General features: G+C 40.2%; 1 non-coding gene across 1 annotated transcript; it reads right to left on the reverse strand.

Moving 5' to 3' along the window:
* Positions 1-560: 560 nt before the first annotated feature.
* On the reverse strand, positions 561-667 carry LOC112998929 (small nucleolar RNA R71). Its single transcript, XR_003264108.1, has one exon. It is a non-coding gene; the product is annotated as a small nucleolar RNA R71 (small nucleolar RNA).
* Positions 668-11,497: the final 10,830 nt, after the last annotated feature.

Below are 11,497 nucleotides of genomic sequence, written 5' to 3' on the forward strand. Positions count from 1 at the left end.
TTGATCCTGAAATAGATAGAACATTTCATAGATTATTTTGGCATAGTGTGCATCCTGATCATTCTGTGCATTTTATGCATTCTGAGCATTCCGTGCATTCTGTGCATTCTGAGCATTCTGTTGATGGTGATTCTAAATATTCTAATTTTGAGCATTCGGCTGCTAATTTTCATACTGAGAACATGGCTCAACCTCCACCTCGTGAGAGGACTCTTAGGGAGATGGTTGCACCTGACTTCACTTATGAAAGCTTGTGCATTCAATATCCTGATGAGGATGTTCCATATGTTCTCAAGACTGGACTAATACATTTGCTGCCCAAGTTTCATGGTCTTGCAAGTGAAGATCCTCATAAGCATCTTAAGGAGTTCCATATTGTCTGTTCCACCATGAAGCCCCTTGATGTTCAGGAAGATCATATCTTTTTAAAGGCTTTTCCTCATTCTCTAGAGGTAGTGGCAAAAGATTGGCTGTACTACCTTACTCCCAGGTCCATTGCCAGCTAGGATGACCTTAAGAGGGTGTTCTTAGAGAAATTCTTCCTTGCATCTAGGATCACTGCCATCAGAAAAGACATTTCTGGCATCAGGCAACTTAGTGGAGAGAGTTTGTATGAGTACTGGGAAAGATTCAAGAAATTGTGTGCAAGCTGTCCTCACCACCAGATTTCTGCGGAACTCCTTCTGCAATATTTCTATGAGGGACTTAGCAACATGGAGAGGAGTATGATTGATGCTGCCAGTCATGGAGCTCTTGGTGATATGACTCCTGTTGAGGCTAGGAATCTAATTGAGAAGATGGCGTCCAACTCCCAACAATTCAGTGCAAGAAATGATGTTATTGTCCTTAGAGGAGTCCATGATGTGGCCACAGATTCATCTTCATCTGCTGAAAATAAGAAGCTTGAGGGAAAACTTGATGCCTTGGTTAACCTAGTAACTCAGCTTGCCATAAATCATAACTCAGCTTGCCATAAATCAGAAATTCTGCTGATCACCATACAGATCTCTGTCCTTCTTTGCAGCTATCTGGAGTCAATGAGCAACTTGAAGCCCATGCTGCAAACATTTATAATAGACTCCCTCAGCAACAAAACCAACAACAACAGAATAATTATGATCTTTCAAACAATAGATACAATCCAGGTTGGAGGAATCATCCAAATCTGAGATGGGAAAATCCTCCACAACAACAACAGCAGCAACAACAACAGTTTGTCCCTCCCTTCCAGAATGTTGTTGGTCCAAGCAGGCCATATGTTCCTCCTCCAATGCAGCAACAATAGCAACAACAAAGACAACAAGGACCTGAGGCCCATTCTCAACCTTCCTTAGAGGAGTTAGTGAGGCAAATAACCATCCAGAATATGCAATTTCAGCAAGAGACAATAGCCTCCATTTAGAGTATGACAATCAGATGGGGAAGATGGCTACTCAGTTGAACCAAGCTCAGTCCCAAAATTCTGACAAACTATCTTCACAAACTGTGCAGAATCAGAAAAATGTGAGTGCCATCACCTTGAGGTCTGGCAAGAAAATTGAAGTGCCTCCACCAGTAGCAGCACCTGCACCTGAACCTGTCAAGCTTCATTCTACACCTGAAAAAGAGGATGAGCTAGCTGCACAAAAGAGAAAGCTTCTTGATTATGAGGGAGCTAACAAAAAATTTCATGCAGGTGGACCTTCTTCTAGTAGTTCTGACTTGCAGCAGCCTCCTATCCCTCTTCCATTTTCACCTAGAGCAATTCCAAACAAAAAGATGGAAGAAGTGGATAAGGAGATCTTGGAGACCTTCAGGAAAGTAGAGGTGAACATACCTCTGCTAGATGCCATCAAGAAAATTCCAAGATATGCCAAGTTTCTAAAGGAGTTGTGCACCCACAAAAGGAGGCTCAAAGGCAATGAAAGGATTAGCATGGGCAGAAATGTGTCAGCATTGATAGGTAAATCTGTTCCTCACATTCCTGAGAAATGTAAGGACCCAGGTACTTTCTGTATACCTTGCATTATTGGGAACAACAAATTTGAGAATGCCATGCTAGATCTAGGAGCATAAATTAATGTCATGTCTCTGTCCATTTTCAATTCTTTATCTCTTGGACCTTTGCAACCTACGGGTGTGGTGATTCAATTGGCAAATAGAAGTGTTGCTCACCCCACAGGTTTCATAGAGGATGTGTTGGTTCGGGTTGGTGAAATTATTTTTCCTGTTGATTTTTATGTTCTTGATATGGAAGAGGGATTTTCCCATGGTTCAGTTCCAATTATTTTAGGCAGGCCAATTTTTAAAACAGCCCGAACCAAGATAGATGTTTATGCTGGCACATTGTCTATGGAATTTGGTGATATTGTTGTTCATTTTAACATTCTTGTTGCCATGAAACATCCATCTGAGGATCATTCTGTTTTTCGTGCTGAGATACTTGATCAGATTATTGATGATTAAATGTTTGATTTTGATTCTATTCATAGTAGGAAACATCCCTTTTTATCTTATATGCATACTTGTCATTCCTCATGCATTGAATCTGAATCTGAGTTTGAATTTGATCCTATATCTGATTTTTATGCTGAGAGTAAATTTGAATTTGAGTTTGGTTTTGATTTTCTGGGTGTTGTACCTCTTGATGTTGATTTTTTAGAGTCAGAATGCACTAACCATGTTGCAGGAAGTACATATACTTCTAACTTGCTTTTTGAGGTACAGGCTGAGGAACCTTCCTCTTCTTCTCCTACCCTGGTTCCTCCCACTATTCAGCCATCACCCACACCAGAGTTGAAGCCCTTACCAGCAAACCTTAAGTATGTTTACTTGGAGGACAAGGAAAAATTTCCAGTTATCATCTCTGCCTCCCTTGCTACTGAGCAAGAGGAGAAGTTGTTGCTAGTGCTCAAGAACCACAAGAAAGCCATTGGATGGACTTTAGCAGACATTCCTAGTATTAGCCCATCTACCTGCATGCATAGGATACTTTTAGAGGATGGAGCTAAGTCAGTGAGGCAGCCACAGCGGCGACTCAACCCCATCATTGTAGGAGGTGACCAAGCTCTTGCAAGCTGAAATCATCTACCCCATTTCTGACAGCCAGTGGGTGAGTCTGTGACATCCTGGAAATTTCTACCCGGAATTTTTGAAAACGATGTATTTTGAATGAGTATATATATATATATATATATATATATATATATATATATATATATAAAGTATTATTCAGTGTGTATGCATATATGTTCTTGATAGAAGTAGGAATAGTGGGGGCAAGATATGCGGGTTAGGCTAATTAAGGAAGAGAAATCCATAACTGGGAGGTTATGGATTAATTCTTAATTAATTAGTCTAAAAATCATCATTTTGCGTGCAACTTAGAATTTAACAAAACCAACCTCTGAACCACGCTCGGGGTTTTATTCTGAGCGTTTTGATATATATATTGCCTACTTTTGAAAACTGGCCCCGACGAACACAGAGAAACGCGAGGAACCGGAATCAGAGAAACGGCACGCAAATCGAGGCAGGATTTTAGCGTTTCAAAGGTCATATTTTTCTCACTTTTTGTGGCTGAGTATGGGTCACAATCAAAAGAGAAAGTGGGCCCTTTTGCTCCACTCAAATGGAGACATGTGGCATAGCTTAAATAAAATAATAGAAAAAGAGAAAACCCTTTTTAAAACCAAAAAGCTGTATTCTCTCTCCTCACTCAGCCCCAAAAATTTCAGAAGCCTTTTCCTTTTCTCTCTCACGTTGCCATTCTCTTCTTCTTCCTCCACCATTGAAGCTCCAACAAAGCTCCAACCTTTGGTAGCCATTTCTGCTCAAAATCGCGAAAGGAGGGCATTTTCGGAGTCGTGAAGCGCGTCTCTACGTGTGGGACTTCGAAATTTCAGGTTTGGGTGGACTTCTTTCTCTCTTGATTTTCGTGGGTATGGGGTTTTGGGAGATATGATGGGTAGTTTTGCTAGTTTTCTGCTTCATGATAGCTATTTGTGAAGAAATTTGTTGAGAGCATGTTGAACTTGCCATGTTTGGATGAGTTAAGCTTACCCATTCAGTTTTAGGGTTTTTATGATGATGCTTGTGATGTGTATGTGCTGAAATTGCTTATGGATAACTGTTAGAGATGAAGGGTAGAGTTAACCTAGGGTTGGAAGGTGAGAGTATGGTGTTGTGAGTGGAAAAAGAGTGAGTTTTTGAGAGTTGGAAGGCCAATTCTGGATTTAGTAGTATTTAGAGGTTAAAGTGAGTTGATCCTAGCTTGAAATGCCATTTAGGACTTATGAGAAAGGTTGGGCTGTGCTAGAGAGAAAAACAAATGACCAAAGTGAACAAAGAGCCATTTCTAGGGTAAATTTGGGTGTTCAGGAGTCAAATTTTGATTCGGTGAAATTTTAGGTGTAAATCCAGTTTGAACAAGTTTAAATTGATGTTATAGACTTGTGTGAGGTGAGAGTTTGCTTCAAATTTGTTCCATTCTCAATTTCACTTCTCAAACCTAGAAAATCCATTAAATTGAGGGGTATTGGACACCTAGATTTGTGTTGCTGTGTTTTGAAGCTTGACTTTGGTTTAGACATGATTGATACATGATTTGGGACTTGTAGGATTTTATTTGGGCAAGATTGAATGAGGGAAAGTGTGATTTTCGAAATCTGCACTTATGCAGAATTTTGGCTTTGTGCAGAAACATGCTATGTATTTGCTGGTTGTGGAAAGAGTAATTCAGAATGAGTTTCTGATGTTTGCTAGTAGATCCCAACGGTCAAAATGTATATTTATGTACTAGAGACTTCCAGTAAAATTTTCGAGTCGATCCAACGGTTAACGAATTGGAACGAAGGAAATGTTACTGGGGTCTTTAAGTGAGAAAAAGCTGTGATTTTGGTTGGTGTTTTGGGCAGAGTTTTCTGCCTTTGCACTGTTTTCTTGGCTGTGATAGTTTGTGCTGTTTGAATGTTGTATTACCTGGATGTTGGGGAAGCTTGGGAGGATTGATGGGGACCCGGTGTTGAGAGAAACGAGGATATGGGCTACGTGGGAGTACGTGAGCTCAGTTGGAGGTGGGCAACAGGGGATGGTGGGTTTATGCGTGATTTGTGGATGTGGAAAAACTTGTTGTGCACCATCGCCCGACCGCCACCTAGTACCACATGTGATGGGTAACCCATAATCCTACAAGCTTGAGATGAGGAAGTGTAGAAGGGTGAAACTTCCTACTTTTATTCGTTGACCACAGAGTGGTACCTAGAGATATGTCGCGGGGGTCAAGAGACCTTGGGGATGTCAAGTGGGGTGCTATTGCCCAAAACCAAGCTTGACCAATCCCGACCCAACCCGGGCATAGTCAGTCAGTGAGAACCTGTGATGTACCTAAACAGGCGAGCTCCTGGCAGTCAACAGATAAAAGGAACAAAGACCACAAAGCAAGGAGGCTGGTGTGGTGGCTGGCCAGCTTTGAATCTTGTGTGATATATGGGTTATGGCCTCTGGTAATCGATTACCAAGGGTGGGTAATCGATTACAAGGCTTAAAAATGAAGACAGGAGACTAAGATGGTCTCTGGTAATCGATTACCAAGGGATGTAATCGATTACCAGGCTTGAAAATGAGGTCAGGAAGCTAGGAGAGCTTCTGGTAATTGATTACCAAGGGGTGTAATCGATTACCAGGCTTCAAAGGGGAACTGGAAGACTGTGGAGGCCTCTGGTAATTGATTACCAGTCTGTGTAATCGATTACACAGAGGAATGGGTCACTGGTAATCGATTACCAGGTATGTGTAATCGATTACACAGTGCCTTTTCCAGATTTTCCTGTCCTGAAGCTATGTAATTCGAGTTTGGCCTTAGGTAATCGATTACCAAGACTGTGTAATCGATTACCAGAGATGAAAAGCCTTAAGATACCCCTTTTACTTGCATGTAGTGGTTATGAGACGCATTGTGTGGCGGCATAGTTAGATTCTTGTGAAAGAGTGTACCCCTTTCTTTTCTTTCTTGTACATTGTGATGGCGGCGCAGCTAATCCATGATCGAGTGGAGATGGAGTGCCTAGAGGGAGCTTGGGAGACCCTCGAAGGCAACACGAGGTGCCGATTTCGGGGCACGATTCGATTTACGGCTACTTCATTGGTGCATCCAGATGAACCCGTGCGCACGCTTCAGCGTACTGTGGAGTGGATACTACCCACGCCTACACCATATCGTCTAGTGGAGCCAGTCCAAGTGATCGAGGTAACGTCATCCGAGGAAGACCCAGAGGAGGATCTCGAGGAGCTACCTCCCGAGCCTGCTGGGGATGCTCTTGACTTTCTAGAGGGCGATGAGGACCCACTCCCTGAGGTGGATTCTCCCGAGGAAGTCACGTCGGCATCTGAGGCAGACTCTACGGAGGATAGTGGCCCGAGAGAGATGGCAACCAGTGGAGGCTCTTCATCATAGTGGACAGTTCCATGGACTAGTTTTATATACTTTTTGAGGGTGGGTGTATCTAGGACTGACTGTTAGGTTTACTCTTTTGTTTTTGTCTGGGTAGACCTGTTGTATAGGAATTTGATGATTGTATACATGTGGCTGAAGCCACCACTGTGGACACCTTTGCTCTGGATGACACTATGTATTTTGTAAAACTCCCATATTTTGGACAGCTTTAAATGATGAATGTATTTATGATCAATCTTGTTATTTGAGAAGAATGCATTAGCAACTTTATTTGTAAAAGAGTCTATCGACCGTATTTTATTCTTTTATTTTCACGTGACGACCTAAAGTAATGGCTGGTACATTCTTCCTTTTGAAACAGCAAAATAGTTTAGAGATTATGAGCGGTAAGAAAGAAATGACTCCGAATAGAGTTGTGAACCGGCCATTCAGGACTCTATAGTGAGGATTTTCCTTCTAAACCTAGTTATGGTGAAAAGAGAAAGAAATGAAAAAGAAAAAGAAGAAAAAATTTTTTTACCATGGTTTTTGTTATTTAAATCATTACTATTAAACTAGTCATTATTTTGGGGACGCCACAATTGGTGGTATCAGAGCAAAAGTTGGATCCTAGTGAACCTGTTATGGTCTTGCTGTGTGAATGTTGTGTATCTCTGAAACTTGGAAGTAGGTTTTGGGGAGTGACGTTAAGTCACACATTGTGTGTATTTCTGCCTTCTTGTCTTGAGCATGAATGTGTGACTGATTCATAGGATTGTTGTGTGTATAAGTATGTATAAAGAGAGGGATGTTGTTATAACTGTCATAGCCTGTGTGGTACACTCTCTCATTAGGATTTCTTGGGTACTAATAGTTTCCCTACAGGTTAAGTATGGCAAGACGTGGTAGGGATCAGAACCGTGATGTCCTTGACCGCATCATCGCTGTGCTGGAAACTCTAGTGCAGGAACGTGATGTGGAGTCGGCGGAGTATCGGGGACTCATGGCTTTCCGTAAGAACCACCCGCCAAAGTTCAGTGGAGACTATGATCCGGAAGGTGCTAGGTTGTGGTTAACTGACACGGAAAAGATTTTCGAGGCGATGGGTTGCCTTGAGAAGCATAAGGTCCTCTATGCGACATTTATGCTCCAAGGAGAGGCCGAGAATTGGTGGAAGTTCGTGAAGCCTTCATTTGTCACACCTGGAGGCGTGATTCCTTGGAATGCCTTCAAGGACAAATTCCTGGAGAATTACTTCCCGCGAGATCTCAGGAAGCGGAAGGCGAGGGAGTTTCTGGATTTGAAGCAAGGAAACATGTCCGTTGGGGAGTACACAGCTAAGTTTAATGAGCTTCTGCAGTATTGGCCTCAATACCAAGATGCTCGGAATGAGGAAGATCTATGTGCTCAGTTTGAGAATGGACTTCGGTTGGAGATCCAACAAGCAGTTAGTTATATGCAGATCACGGACTTTAACCAGCTGGTGACAAAGTGCAGGATTTTTGAAGATAAGATGAAGGAGAGGCAAGCTAGGGGCGTAGGAGGACCCCAGAGGAACCATCCTTTTAGGGGGAATAGTAACAAAAGGATGAAGCCATATGCTAGCAACAAGGGGAAGCAACCTATGGCTACCTCCAACATGAGCCAGTCAAGGGGGACTGGGGTACAGTGCTTTCAGTGTGGGGGACCGCATCTTAAGAGGAATTGCCCACAGCTCCAACAGACACAGGAGAACCGTTGTTATGTGTGTGGCAAGGTGGGCCATTATGCTCGAGAATGTAGGGTGACCGGGAGACCGATGGTGACGGCCAATTCCAACACCGTCAATCGTGGACCCACTAATTCCACAAGGAGCGGTAATGTTAGCAACAACAACACTAGTGGTGGAAGACCAAAAGTACCCTCCCAGGTATTTGCTATGAGTGGTTCAGAAGCAGCTGCCTCCGACGATTTGATACGGGGTAAGTGTTTGATTGCTGATAAACTACTAGATGTACTTTATGATTCAGGTGCCACGCATTCTTTCATATCTCATGCATGTGTAGAGAGGTTGGGGTTATGTGCGACGGAGTTACCATATGATATGGTGGTGTCTACTCCGACGAGCGAGCCTGTAACCACCTCTCGGGTGTGTTTGAAGTGTCCTATAATTGTTGAGGATCGATCTTTTATGGCGGACTTGATTTGCCTACCTTTAGCTCATCTAGATGTGATCTTGGGGATGGATTGGTTATCTACTAACCATATCTTTCTAGACTGCAAGGAGAAGATGCTAGTGTTTGGTGGAGATGTAGTTTCAAGTAAATCTTTGAAAGGGGATGCGGCCAACGAAGGAACGGGGGATGTTCGAACTTACATGGTGTTGTTCTCTATGTATGTGGAAGAGGACGCTGAAGTTAGTTGTATACCGGTGGTGTCAGAATTTCCAGAAGTTTTTCCTGACGACATTTGTGAATTGCCACCTGAGAGAGAAGTGGAATTCATTATTGACTTGGTGCCTGGGGCGAATCCAGTGTTGATCACGCCTTATAGAATGTCTCCGGTAGAACTAGCAGAGGTGAAGGCACAAGTGCAGGATCTTTTGAGCAAACAATTTGTTCGTCCAAGCGCATCACCGTGGGGAGCGCTGGTCTTGTTGGTTAAAAAGAAGGATGGAAGTATGAGGATGTGTGTAGACTACCGGCAGTTAAACAAGGTCACTATCAAGAACAAATATCCTCTACCAAGGATATATGATTTGATTGACCAATTGAGGGGAGCGACGGTATTTTCGAAGATAGATTTGCGATCGGGGTATCATCAAATCCGAGTTAAGAAGGAAGATATCCCAAAGACTGCATTTCGGACTCGGTATGGGCACTACGAATATTTAGTCATGCCATTTGGGGTGACTAATGCTCCTGCCATCTTCATGGACTATATGAACCGTATATTCCATGATTACTTGGATCAGTTCGTGGTTGTGTTTATTGATGATATCCTAGTGTATTCGAGGAATAAGGAAGAGCATGAGAAGCACTTGAGGATTGTGTTGCATATCCTGAGGGATAGGAAGTTGTTCGCCAAATTGTCGAAATGTGAATTTTGGTTGGAGAAAGTGCAGTTCTTGGGGCACGTGATTTCTAAGGACGGGGTTGCGGTGGATCCGAACAAGGTGGAGTCGGTTATGGAGTGGCAACAACCGACAACTCCAACGGAGGTTCGAAGCTTCTTGGGGTTGGCTGGCTATTATAGGAAATTCATTGAGGGATTTTCCAAATTGGCATTGCCCCTAACTAAGTTGACTCGTAAGAACGAGAAGTTTGTCTGGAATGAGAAGTGTGATCAAAGTTTCCAAGAGTTGAAGAGGCGGTTGACGACAGCTCCGGTGTTAATTTTACCCGACCCTAAGAGACCATTTGAAGTGTATTGCGATGCAAGTGGGCAAGGCCTGGGGTGTGTGTTGATGCAAGAGGGAAGAGTGGTGGCTTATGCTTCACGTCAATTACGTCCTCATGAAGTTAACTACCCGACCCATGACTTGGAACTAGCAGCGGTGGTCTTTGCCTTAAAGATTTGGAGGCATTATTTGTACGGTACTCGTTTTGAAGTTTTCAGTGATCACAAGAGTCTCAAATACTTGTTCGATCAGAATAAACACAAAACCAAAATATGCTCATTCATGAATTTTCAAATAAATTCCATGATTTAATATGCAACTAGTGAAGATATGTTAATTGCAAGACTCTTTTTTATAAAATTAAATTAAACTCCATGCATAGTAAAAGCTACATTTTTGTACGATTATATCATGCACTTAAATAATTGCACACAATAATACCACAAAACCAAAACTTTACAATCATCACAAGGATTAATTGACGCAAGGATTAATGTATCAATTTATGACTCGTGAGCTCAAGAAGACGCGTTTCTAAAAATCTATACCATGAACGTTTAGAAAAATGTTATTTTACTCACCTCTTGAAGCATAGTAATTCAGGTTCTTCACTTATTTTTTTTTCTTTTCTCTATTTACTGTGTCAATAAAATTCTTTGTTTCTTCGTTCTTCATAATCTTACATGTTATACTAAGTTTATGATTTATGAGAGAGACCAACTATAAAATTCAAAAAGAGAAGAGAATTGTCTATCTTTATATAAGTACAAGATTATATTATTTAAGGTTGGGTCACATGGATATATTCTCAATAGATTTGGCTAATCAAATATTTCTTTATCTTTTCCTACTCTATTATCTAGATTATCTAATTATTAACATTATTTAATATTTTATTTTCTTTCAAGATATTTTAAGAAAAACTTGATAAGATTTAAATCGTCCTCAATGATCACAAATTCAAATATAACAAATATCTTATCCAAACTAGATATATAATAGTATATTATGACTATAATAATTATCTTCACGATAATAATATTTTAATCCTTATCACAAATTCAAATATAACAAATATCTTATCCAAACTAGATATATAATAGTATATTATGACTATAATAATTATCTTCACAATAATAATATTTTAATCCTTTTAATTATTATATGAAACTGTTACACTTATTTTTATAATTATTAAATAATATAAAAAATTCTTATGTCAAACATCAAATTTTTATTGATAAAATAATTATTTAATTCAGTAATTAAAACAATCATATATTTTTTTAATTTAATTATTTCAATGAAAATTAATATATCATAATACAATAATTCCAATATATATATATATATATATATATATATATATATATATATATATATATTATCATAATCCTTTTAATTCATATAAATTCTTATACTAATAATTTTTAAATTAAAATTAATAACAATTATTATATTAAAATTTTAGGATGTTCTAATTTATGTTGAAATTTTTTATGCTCAACGGAAAAGTAAAAGAGGAATAGGAATAACTTTGAACTCAACCTCTGTTTAAATGAAACTCATATTCAGCTCAACTAGGAAAATATTTTGTCACACGTGCAGTTATAACTCTTTCTATGAGAGGTAAACTTCAGTTAGAATGACCTCAATTTAAATGATCAAACGTTATTCGTTATATAATGTCATACTCAACGGAAATA

This window comes from Glycine max, chromosome 13 (genome assembly GCF_000004515.6).
Source record: "Glycine max cultivar Williams 82 chromosome 13, Glycine_max_v4.0, whole genome shotgun sequence".
Classification (NCBI taxonomy): domain Eukaryota; kingdom Viridiplantae; phylum Streptophyta; class Magnoliopsida; order Fabales; family Fabaceae; genus Glycine; species Glycine max.